The following is a 12,673-nucleotide window of genomic DNA, read 5'->3' on the forward strand; positions in this document are numbered from 1 at the left end:
AGAGGTCTGCAAGTTCAAAGCCAGCCTCAGCAACTTAGCAAGGTCCTAGGCAGCCTAGCAAGACCCTTTCTCAAAATAAAAATAATCTTAAAAGGGCTGGGGTTATGGCTCAGTGGTTGAATGCCCCTGAACATATGAATAGAGCAAGAAGAATCCAGTACCTTCAGTTTGATATTGCCAACAAAACCCTCTCTAATGGAATATTAATGTAATTAGAAAATATTTTAGGGGAAATTACCCATTAATTCTGCTAATGAGACACACATCAAACAAGATACAGAAGTGAGAATAAAAGCAAACTTCAGAACAAACTTACAAACCCACTTATGATCATTTACAAATTAACTCAGCCATTTCCAAATTCACTGTTTGGGAATGCTGGGGCCAGGACGGAGGGCAAAAGGAAGCTTTTGAGGGCCTGAGAATGAAGCTAGCAGTGCAGGGACTGATGGGGTACCAGGTTGGCCAAGGGGATGATTAACAATTAGGTGACTCTAGCACTATCCAATAGAACTTTCTGTAATGATAAAAATTTTAGAGCACATTTCCATCTTCACTGTTCAATACAGTACCCATTAGTCAAGTTGGAGGTATTGAGCAAATGAAAAGTTGTTGGTGTGACTGAGGATCTGAATTTTAAATTTTATTTAAATCTTTACAAATTCACGTTTAAATAGTTAGCTACATTTAAATAGCTAGTAACTACCATATTGACCAGGGCAGCTGTAGGCCAAAATTGATCTATTCAAAACATTGTTTAGCAGTGGCCAAATCATATTTACCACTTCTTTTCTAGCTGCTCTTAACTTGATAGATGTTCATCAGGCCAAAGCCTGATTTGACATAAATAGGAACTCAGGGTACACAGCTCTCGTGGGAATGCCCCATGAAACCTGGGTTTGCTCTTGGTTGTGGTAAGCAAAATTTCCCTTTGTTCTTTCGAATTCAGAGTAGGGGGATTTGAACTGTGACTCACTCTCCAGTGACTGATTAGAAGCAGAGCCTCCCTCTGTTGATGTGGAACACTTTTCACCTCTCATCCCTGAGATGAAGTTCAAAGTCACTTGGCACTCTTTTGGTGGCATGTGATAGGGTAATGACTGATCTCAGCAGTAGGACAGAGCAAGATCTCAGTGGTTTTCAAACTTTTTAAACCATTGAAACCCTTTTCTTAAATGTAATCTTAGGTGGAAGTTAATATAAAGTAGATTAAAATGAAGCTGCTCAAATCTGTCCTGCTTGCTCACTGTCCATTTCTCAAGCCAACCCTTAAGGTACCTCTTGGTACTTGAATTCTGGACATTCTTCAGACTTGAATTCTAGACAAGTGGCATGGTTTATGTCTCCAGGTTCCTTCAATTGTGTTAGGGTCAAACATCACAAGTAATCCAAAATTATATGGAGTTTTTCAAGTCTTGAAATGAGGTATGTAAGAGATGCATATCTCAATACATGTATAGATCATCTCACATGTATATATATATACACACATATGTGTATATATATATATATATGAATAATGAATAATGAATGAGAAAGTTTAAAAAGCAAATTATGTTCACTTATTTCAGCAACAGATGGGATGCTTGCCCACAGGGTCTTTCTTACTGACAAAATTTTCCTCAGACAAAGGAATCTGAATATCCCTTTTGCACTATTTCCCAAAGAGCACAGGGGACTCACAGTTGGGGTGGGGGTGGGGGTGGGGGATGAACATCAGAAAGTGGCCATAGAAATGGTTCTTATGCTCTTCCAACATAAAAGGTATAAGGACAAAGAGATCATGCACAAGTCCCTAGATCTGGTTGGATAGAAAGGGAGCACAGCGGTGGAGTTCTGAGTGGAGTGGAAATAAGAGATGAAAAATTCAAAAAATCCTCCAAGACGAAGGTACCAATTCAATCCCTTCAACACACAGATGACTTTTTAGTGGTGAATGTGGAATTAGAGATTTATAATCAAAGTTTCCTGGTTACCCCTTTAACCACATGGATAAGTGCATGTGAATGTGTGAGTATAATAATTCATCTGTGAGCATGTAATAACTAATCTGGGAATAGTTCCTTACAGGTTCAGAGGACTTTGTACATGATTTCTTTTGTCCCTCACAATGACCTAGTGGGATCTAAAACTAAAGTGACCTGCCCAAGATCACACAGCTGGTAATAGAACCAGGACTCAGTTTGAAAATTCTTTCTTCCAACTCTTATTTTTCTCCACATGATGCTACTTAACATATGTCTTTAACTCACACCAAATTCGTGCACACACACACACACGCACACACACACAGTTATTATTGCTGCTATGCAGTAAAGCTTAATAGGTCATTGATAATAATAACTCATTATCTTCCAAAGACAATGGTCCCGCTATTTCCTAACTGTGTTGTTGTTGCTGCTGCTTTGTGTTGCTGGGAATCAAACCCAGGGCCTCGTGCATACTAGGCTAACACTGTCACTAAGCTATCTATGCCAGCAGCCCCCATTACTGTTGTTTTAATGAACTTTATTTTGTAGAGTAGTTTTAGGTTCTCAGTAAAATTACGCAGACAGTACAGACTGCTCTCATATACCACTTTCCCATCTGCCAGGCTATCAACATCCCACACCAGAAGGATACATGTTGCAACAATGAACCTGGATACTTCACTATCCCCTAAAGTCCATAGTTTACATTAGGGTTCATTCTTGGTGAACTTTTTATATTTTATATTTTCTTCAGAATTCTGGGGCATGTATTGAAAAGTTACTGGTGAAGGAAAGGAAGGAGTGGAAAGGAGCAAGGAAGGAAAATGGTGGCTTGGCCAAGTTCAAGGGTATCCTGGAATAGAAAGCAACATTTGAAAAAACATCTTCTTAATTATTGGGAATATGCAAAGAGCTCCTCTTTAACGTGCAGGACATTCAGAGGAGGGAGAGCGAGATGTTTATGTTCCATTTATTAGACAGGAGACATGAATTAAATACACCAGCTTAGCACAAGGATTGTGCATTCTGGTATTGTATGTTATATGGGGTTTTTAATTTTGTTTGGGTTTTGTTTTATGATTGTTGTTTATTATTTTTTTTATTTTTTTGATGCTGGGGATTAAACCCAGGGCCTTGTGCACATTAAGCACAAACTCTACCAATGGGCAACACCTCATTCTCTGGGTTTTGACAAGCTATGTTTTTGAAAGTTATTTTGCTTCTTCTTACCCTATAAATATGGGGAACACACCGTCTAGTTTATAAAGATCATTGTGATGATTAAATTAAATCAGATCATGAATGTAAAGAGAATTACCTGCCTGACAGAAAGGAAGAAGAACCCAACACATGAAGCTAATATTAATGTCATTGAGATAAGCCTGGCAGTTTTACCCTCCTGAGTCTTTCCCTTCTTTTCCCTTCTTCTCCTTTACATCAGCCCAGAGCCTCTGCCAGAAATATCATAAGAAGTTCCTTAAAGGTACTAGTTTTTGAAGACCTCCTTATTGTACTGCTGAGAGAAACTTGAATTGTAAGTGCAATTCTTGGAGGCGGTAGGATCAGGGAAGAGATAAAATGCATGGATGTTCACAAGACCCTCAAGGTGGGCCACAGTGCAAAAATGGTTCAGATTTGGACTACCAGCCAAAGGAAACAGGAAGAGAAAGTGCAGAGGGAAAATGCCAAAGCACAGGGGTGAGCTGTTGCTGCAGCTACTGTGAAGGTGAAATATACCTTTTCAGCAGTTTGTCAAAGAAGATCTTCAACATGTGAATTATGGAATATGCAAAATGCATACTCACGGTGACATTTATATCTCCTTCGGCTTTGGACACCTTCACAGATGGTATCTGGGGAAAATCAAAAGGAGCAAAGCTTGTAGCCTTTTTCTTTGTGAACTTCCCTAGTGAAAAGATTTTGTGTCAAGTGTTCTTGTTATTCCTCTGGCAACCTCTTACTCTTCTGCTTCCACCACTGTTCTTACATTTAGAGTTTGTGTGTTTTACTGATGTTACTATTTCCTATACAACTGTTAGAATCTGCTGAAAGCCTTATGAGAACAGAGATTGTGCTTCTACTTCTGACTTTTTTTTCCCTTCCGGTGCTGAGGATTGAACCCAGCCCTGCACATGCTAGGCAAGCAGTCTACCACTGAACTACATCCCCAGCCCTGCTTCTTACTTCTGTACCTCCTCTAGCAGTAAGTCCCAGCAGATGAGTGCATACTAATTGATCCTGGGCTTCCAAAGGTGGACCCCTGCTGCAGAGTGTAGTGCTGGGTCCCCAAACCAAGCAGATGCCCAAAGAGGTTCTTATCAAAAAAAAAAAAAAAAAAAAAACAACTGTTGGTGGCACAGACCTAAGCGAGTTGGTGCAGAAATGGAAGTGCAGTTTCCTGAGCATTGTCATAACAAGACACTGATTGCTGTGTGATGTTAGATGAGTCATTTCCTTTGTGTTACCTTGGTTTTACTCATCTGCAAAATGGGGAGGATAATTTTATAAAAGAACATGTGCATATTCACTTATTTTTCCTCATCAGAAAAGTAATATATGTTCATTATAGAAAATATAGATTATTCAGAAGGATAAGGGAGAAAATAAAATAAAAGCCAGCTTTTATAAACACAGTTTATATTTTGGTTTGTTGCTTTTTAATGTTTTCCTGCACATGCAAATGCATGTGCATGAGTAAAATTTGTAGGGCTTAGTGAAAAATGAAAATATAAGTCTCCTTGTTCTAAAATTATCAAAAGAGGGCAACAGCAGAGTTGTTGTTGTTGGTTGTTAAACCAAGTATGGAGCCCATGCAACTACACAGTCTTACACACAGGAAGCTGACTTTTTATATTTTCTTCTCAAAATAATAAGATCATTTATCAAGTGCTTTCTGTGTGTCAAGTATTCTATTCAATGTATTCTAATTTAATTTTCCTAAAATAAATGTGATCCTTCCCCTGATGCCCCTCTATCTGGCAGACAAAACAAATGGAGGTCAGAGATCTTAAGAAACTTGCCCAGTTCAGACAAGTGGCTAGTAAGTGGCTGAGACAATATTCATACCCTTGTCTTTCCTGACAGTAAGACCATGCTTTTTACTCTACAGCACATTCTCTCTCTTAATGATTCATATAAATCAGTATGAGAGACTTTTAATAAGATCAAGATTATACTATATATAAAATCTTTTTAAAATATATTTTTATTTGTAGATAGGCACAACACCTTTATTTTATTTATTTTTATGTGGTATTGAGGATAAAAACCCAGTGCCTCAAACATGCTAGGTGAGCACTGTACCACTGAGCCACAACCCCAGCCCTATATATATAAAATCTTATATTGCATTCTTTTTTATTTTATATCATGAGTGTCTTTTTCTCTATATGTCAATAAATATGGAGATCCTGGTGTGGTGGTGGACTCCTGTAACCCCAGGGACTTGGGAGGCTGAGGCAGGAGGATTACTAGTTTGAGGCCAGCCTCAGCAACTTAGTGATAACCTCTATCAAAATAAAAAATAAAAAAAGGATAGGGATGTGCCTCGGTGGTTAATTGCCCCTGGGTTCAATCCCTTGTACCAAAAAAACAAAAATAAATACAGGAGAAAAATGTTGGCTATTTATGAGAAACACTGAAGACATAGATGACAACACATTGAGAATAATTTCATTGCATGATTATATTGAATACAAAGCACCAATGAGCCAAAGCAGAAGCACATGGCTAGCAGAGACTTGTCAAAAGCTAAACTGGTTTATTTAATTAATTATATTTTTATGGAACATAAACATCTTGTTCTCCCTGCTTTGAATGCCCTGCATATTAAAGAGGAGCTCTTTGCATATTCCCAATAATCAAGAAGATGTTTTTTTCTCAAATGTTGCTTTCTATTCCAGGATACCCTTGAACTTGGCCAAGCCACCATTTTCCTTTCTTGCTCCTTTCCACTCCTCTCCTTCCTTCACCAGTAATTTTTCAATACATTCTCATTCTCAGCGTTTGGCTAATTCTTCTCACAACCTAGAAAAGCCTGCAGCGTTCCAGCACTTTCAACTTTACTTTCAAATCCTGCAAATGGGAAGGACCCTTACACTTTTCTGCCTTTGATTTCTCTTCCCACATAAGGCCAACACCTGCCTACTTGAGAAATAGAGAATCCTAATGGGTTACATTTCAGTTTTGGTTCTCATTATGATTTTTTAATAATTACTAGAGTATAAATCTATTATAGGACATTTGGAAAATAGAGAAAAAAATACCACAAGTAACTTCATGATCCTAACACACCACCACACTCAGTCTATTTTAGTAAGGTTGATATTTTAAGAAAAGTTTGACTCTCCACTTACTCCTGTAATTACTACACTATTTTTGCACTTAGAACATCTTTTAAGCTAATTCTCCCTTTTCAAGATACTACTGCCAATTCATGGGAACTGGGCACCACTGACAGCTCAGCCTTGGTCTGTTCGGAGGTGACCACAAATCCAGTTTCATTTAAATAAGTAGTCAGCTTATTTTTAACAGTTCTACTGGCTGATGGGTCAAAGACAGCCTCTATGAGGAAGGCATTGGACAGCCTCATCTTTAAATAACAATTTAAATGTATTTCATCAAACACAGCCTTATACAGATCTGTCCATTCAAATATCACTTGCAATTTAGGTAAGATTAGAACATGACCTCTGTTCACAGAAGCAGTTACTTAGAAATAGAAGGAATATATAAAATGCATCTAGCACAGTGACTCATGCCTATACTCCCAGAAGCTCAGGAGGCTGAGGCAGGAGGATTGCAATTCTAGGACTGCCTAGGCATCTTAAAAAAACCCTGTCTCAAAATAAAAAGAACTGGGGATATAGTTCAATGGTAGCGCACCCCTGGGTTCAATCCCAGGAGTGCAACAACAACAACAGTAAAAAAAAAGGAGCTATATATTTAAAAAACTCTTTGTAGTATTGTTTAAAATTTCCTAGCTTGGATGAGAGAGAGAGAGAGAGAGAGAGAGAGAGAGAGAGAGAGCCCAAGCACTCACAGGCACATACCTGGAAAGAGGGAGTCAATACATAGAAATATAAAATGTTTGAGATAGAAGTCATGTCCATGGTGGTTGTGGATGATGTATAGGTGGAAGATATATCAGAATCACCTGAAGGTGGCCATATATGTAACAGGTGAAGCAACAGATTCAAAAGGTATAAAAAACTACTATACATCAACAGAAAAAAAAAAAAACCAGCAGAGAAATGAACCAGACGTTTGAACCGATAATGAACAGAAAAAGAAACTGAATAGTCAGATATGAAAAAATTGCTTCACCTGACTAGTAATCAAGGAAATGCAACCTCAACTGATAATGAGACACTATTTCACACCCATGAGACTGACTAGAATTAAACTGTCTGACAATAATAAGCATTGGTTCATACATAGAAAAATGAGAACTCATACACATCTGACAGAAGGGTAAATCACAAGGTCCATTTTTTAGAATAATTTGAAAATATCTAGCAAGTTTGGAAATATTTGTAGTTTGAGACCTCACATCTACTTTAGAGTTCTGAATGACCTTTCTCAAACTGACATTCTTCTTCTGAACTATAGCATAGAACTAGAATAACTGATTCCAAGGATGGCATATAACTAGTATCATTCTACTTGCACAGGAGAGAAGTTGATTTATTACATACAGTGGTTGCATTATGACATTAGTGTTTGTATTATTATACCCAGTTGAGAAAGAATACCAGGGAATTTCCCAAACATATTTTACAATACCCCACTATTAGTAATGTAACTGAATGCAATGGGTTTGCCCTTGGTGAATGTGAAGCCCATACGTACAATCAGGAAATAAATGACTGAAGGAAACTTTGTCAATTGCAGCAAGTAAGGGGAGCACTGGAGATATTTCTCAATGCAGTGGCTCCCCAAGCAAGGGACTTTTATTGGGAGACTTGTGCATATTCATATAAGGAAGGCTCATTACCACATGTAGAGGTGGAAACATTCCTGGGCTCAGTTGGAGATAATGTTCTTTATACATTTCATGTTCAAAAAATGGCCAACAAGAATGCCTCTGGGTGGAGAATTTAGTATTATAATGAGCAAAGTTTATTCTAGGTCATATAGAAAGGGTGGGTCAGAGTGACTCAGAGATTTTGGCTGGTTCCTTATAAGTTTCTCTGGAGGGCCTTACTTAAATAAAATAATAATAATAACTTTGAAGACTTGTAAACGGTTACTTAAAGGAACAGCAGCTTTCCACCTATCCCTGCAGCATATTGATGGTTGTCCCTAAAAATACCTGCTTAAAGCTAACAGTAATAATAAAAAAATTGGAAGTAATTTGCTTCCAATCACAGCATATTTATAGTGCAGAATTAAGTAACTGAACCAGATCTGTATGATTCAACATAGATAAATGGTGAGAGTAAAATGTTAATTAAAAATTTTAAAACATTGCAGGGTGTACTCTTGTAATCTTAACTACTTGGGAGGCTGAAGCAGGAGAATCACAAGTTTCAAGGCCAACCTGGGTAACATAGCAAGATCCTGTCTTAAAACAAAAAAAAAATTTTTTAAAGGGTTGAGGATTGTAGAGTGTTTGCCTAGTAAGTGCAAGTCCACGGGTTCAATCCCCAGTACCACACACACACACACACACACACAAGTAAAACATTATAAAAAGTATGATGACGCCAGGCACGGTGGCACAGCTTGGGAGGCTGAGGTAGGAGGATCACGAGTTCAAAGCCAGCTTCCCCAAAAGCGAGGCGCTAAGCAACTTAGTGAGACCCTTCCTCTAAATAAAGTATGAAACAGGGCTGGGGTGTGATGTGGTTCAGTGATTAAGTGCCGCTGAGTTCAATCCCTGGTAAGATAACCCCCGCTCCAAAAAAAAAAAAAGTTTGATGACATTCACAAGTATTTTATAAAATACATAAATGAAAACTATATTGTATATGTAGTATAGTGTATTTATAGTAAAAATATATAATAGGATCTAAATATGCATCACATTCATGACAGTGTCAGCCTCTGCGGCAAGGGATCTAGTTTGAGGCTATGGGATTCTGATAATTATTGTTCTACGTAAAACTCTTAGGGAAGTTCTTCATCCTTATGTCCTTTAAAATGAGGCATAACCTGATAACTTACTTTGGTCAGCAAAATATGAGTGGAAGTGTTACTTCCAGGCAAGAGATTTGAGAACCATATGTACTGTGTTCTTTTTTTCTTTTGCTCTAGCTATCATCAGTGTTTCCTATTCAGTAATGACAGTCTTCATCAGCTGGGTCCTGAAGTAAGGGCAATGTATAAATGAGTCCCAAATGACCTACAGTTAACATGAGGCATGATTCAGAAATAGATAAAGATCTAAAAGGCCTAGCATGGTGACTCACGTTTGTAATCCCAGCTGCTGGAAAGGCGGAGGTAGGAGGATCGAAAGTTGGAGGTCAACCTGGGCAATTTAGTGAGACCTTGTCTCACAATGAAATAAAAAGGGATGGGGGTGTTACTCAGTGGTGAAACACTTACCTAGCATGCAGGAGGCCCTTGTTCAATCCCTAGTACTTCAAATAAAAAAAAAATCTGATTCTAACTTTATAATATGCATGTTTTTCTTTCAAGCTGTCTCAAACCTTTTCAGAAAGCAAAAATGCCTGTAATCCCAGGGGCTCAGGAGGATCACAAATTCAAAGCCAGCCTTACCAACTTATTGAGGTGTTAAGCAATTCAGTGAGACCCTGTTTCTAAACAAAACACAAACAAAGGGCTGGGGATGTGCTCAGTGGTTAAGTGCCCCTGAGTTCAATCCCTGGTTCCAAAAAAAAAAAAAAAAAAAAGCAAAAATGAACAAAGCATGAGTCCTCTTTTAATCACGCTATCTCTTTTTCAGGTTCTTTCCATTAACTGTGCTTCATTCCTCTTCTAACAAGGAAGCCTCATCTGCAGGAGAAAACTTCTTGTCAATCCTTAAAATGGCCACTTTGCTAAGTAAAAGTCTGATATAATCAAGGTGAGTCTATAACCTGGGATTAGTTCTGATCTCCCACTGTGGTATAATAGAGGAGTTCTCTGTGTGGTTATGTATTTTAGGATATACTTCATATTTCTAAATCAGATACTTCAATACTTATCATTTTCTTTTGTTCCCCCGAGGTGTTTTATATTAAACATTCAAACGAGGGCCAGGTGCAGTGGTGCATGCCTATAAACCCAGCAGCTCAGGAGGCTGAGGCAGGAGGATCACAAGTCAAGATCAGCCTCAGCAACTTAGTGAGGCTTTAAGCAACTTAGCAAGACCCTGTCTCCAAATAAAAATTTAAAAGGGCTAGGGATTGTGGCTCAGTGGTAAAGCACCCCTGAGTTCAACCCCCAGTACCAAATAAATAAATAAATAACAACACCCAAATAAGAAACAGAGTCAAGATAATTCCAAGGATTCATAATACACCTCATCTGTAAACTAAAACAAAGGAGAACTAGACATGTTGCTCATGATAGATTTCTTGCCTAACATACTCAAGGCTTTGGGTTTGATCCACAGCTCTGTAAAAAGAACAACAAACCACATAAATAAATCACTTCAGAATTGAAAAACAGACTGTGTCAAGAGATGAGATTCTTTGATTCCATTTGTCAGAACCACTTTAGAAGTGTTATTGTCTTTCAGTCTTTATGATTAAGTCTGTATGATTTGTCTTTCTTTCTGGATAAGGTACATATGCATTTCTTCTTTCAATCAATATTTATTATTTAAAATTTGAAGTGATTTCTCATGTTATTTCAAGTTCTCAAAAAAATTTTTAAATTTTTTTTGTAGTTGTAGATGAACAGAATGCCTTTATTTTATCTGTTTATTTTTATGTGGTGCTAAGGATCAAATCCAATGCCTCACACATACAAGGCAAGTGCCCTTCCACTGAGCTACAGCCCCAGCCCAAAGTTCTCAAAAATTTTTGAAAAGGAAAAATTTCAAATTAACCAAAGAAGTTAAGAACCACAATGAGAGTTGAAATATTATATATCAGCAAACAGGTAGGTGACCAAAGATAAGCTAAGAGGTTGGGGTTGGAGCTCAGTGGTAGAGTGCTTGCCTAGCACTTTTGAGGCACTGGATTCAATCCTCAGCACCACATAAAAATAAGTAAATAAATGAAGGTATTGTGATCATACATAATCAGATAAAATAAAAAGATAAGCTATGGAGGATATTAATTCTCCAGGCATGTGGCAATAAGCAGTACAAGAATGAACTTAATTTTTAGGATAGGACTAAGTGATCTGGGGGTAGCATTATTTCAGATATTTTTTTGGTTTGGTTTTAGCAAGAAAGAACAGTTTGCTTTTATAACAGAAGGGAGCTGGAGGGGTAGAATTTATGCCAATATAATCAGTGAAGGTCCTGCTTCCCAAACTAGTGTTCTGAGGATCTTAAGAATTCCTATCTTTAGTCTTCACACATAATTTGACTCAGTAAATGTCTGTCATGAGCCTGTCATGATTAAGCGGGTTTGCATTGCTTAGAATTAATCTAGAATTGTTTGCTGTGAATTTATTATGTTTGTTGCAGTGCATTAAGGGTTGTCATTTTCTGGATTAAGAACCTATAGAGGGCTGGGGATGTGGCTCAAGCGGTAGCGTGCTCCCCTGGCATGCGTGTGGCCCGGGTTCGATCCTCAGCACCACATACAAAAACAAAGATGTTGTGTCCGCCGAAAACTAAAAAATAAATATTAAAATTCTCTCTCTCTCTTTCTCCCTCTCCCTCTCTCACTCTCTCTTTAAAAAACAAAAAGAACCTATAGAATGAAATTATATTGATTTGAGTGAATAAAGCATTAACAAAGGCAACCCCCCCCCCCAAAAAAAAAAAAACCAAAAACAAACAAACAAACAAAACAGAATTCCTATCTTAAGAATTCCTAAGTAGAGCTGGGCATGATGGCACATGCCTATAATCCTAGTGACCTTGGGAGGTTGAGACTGGAAGATTGCAAGTTCAAGGCCCACCTGAGCAACTTAGTGGGACTCTGTCTTAAAATAAAAAAGTAAGTAAAATAAAAAGGACTGGGGATGTGGCTCAGTGGTTAAGCACCCCTGGATTTTGTTTCCAGTACCCACCCCTTCCCCCCAAAAAAGAATTCCTAAGTAGGTATACTTAATGGTCAGATTTTGAAAATGATATATGCTTTCTCTCTCTGTTGAAGAATCATAATTCATATCATTTTTATTAAAGATTGACAAGTCTTGCAGAAATGTGTTTTAACTTTTTAAAATTCAGTGTCCACAGATTTATTTGTGCATAGAACACTTTTTTGCTTACTTCCATGAACACCTTCCAGGTCAATATGAGAATGTTCTAAGGCAGTATCTTGGCCTGTGAACCAGGTGCCATGCAGAGTGTCCTTGGTTCCCCACCAGAAAAATGAGGACATTACATTTGTTCATTCACACCTAATTGAGACATTATAGAATGTCCACGAAGGTTCTGAACACCTTGGAAACTATATAGTAACAAACTGCCATTATCTCAGCCGCCTAAGCACAATGGGGTGATAAGTCACATCACTAGATACTATAAACCTGGAACTAGAGGATGCACCACAGCCAGATCTCTATGCTGAAGGGATTTGTACTCGTTTCATATACTTCAGTAAACAAACCCATTTCATGTTGGTGTCTGTTTC

General features: G+C 37.9%; 1 long non-coding RNA gene across 5 annotated transcripts in view; it reads left to right on the forward strand.

Moving 5' to 3' along the window:
* The window catches only part of LOC124103316 (uncharacterized), a 76,329-nt gene that overhangs the window by 20,895 nt on the left and 42,761 nt on the right, over positions 1-12,673 (forward strand). For all 5 annotated transcript variants that reach the window (XR_006855167.2, XR_009228269.1, XR_009228270.1 and 2 more), the window contains one exon: positions 9,880-9,999. This is a non-coding gene — a long non-coding RNA (uncharacterized LOC124103316). The remainder of the gene's footprint in view (positions 1-9,879; positions 10,000-12,673) is intronic.

This window comes from Marmota monax, unplaced genomic scaffold, assembly GCF_021218885.2.
Source record: "Marmota monax isolate L192 unplaced genomic scaffold, Marmota_monax_Labrador192_F-V1.1 WCK01_AAM20220418_F8-fsc00163, whole genome shotgun sequence".
Taxonomy (NCBI): domain Eukaryota; kingdom Metazoa; phylum Chordata; class Mammalia; order Rodentia; family Sciuridae; genus Marmota; species Marmota monax.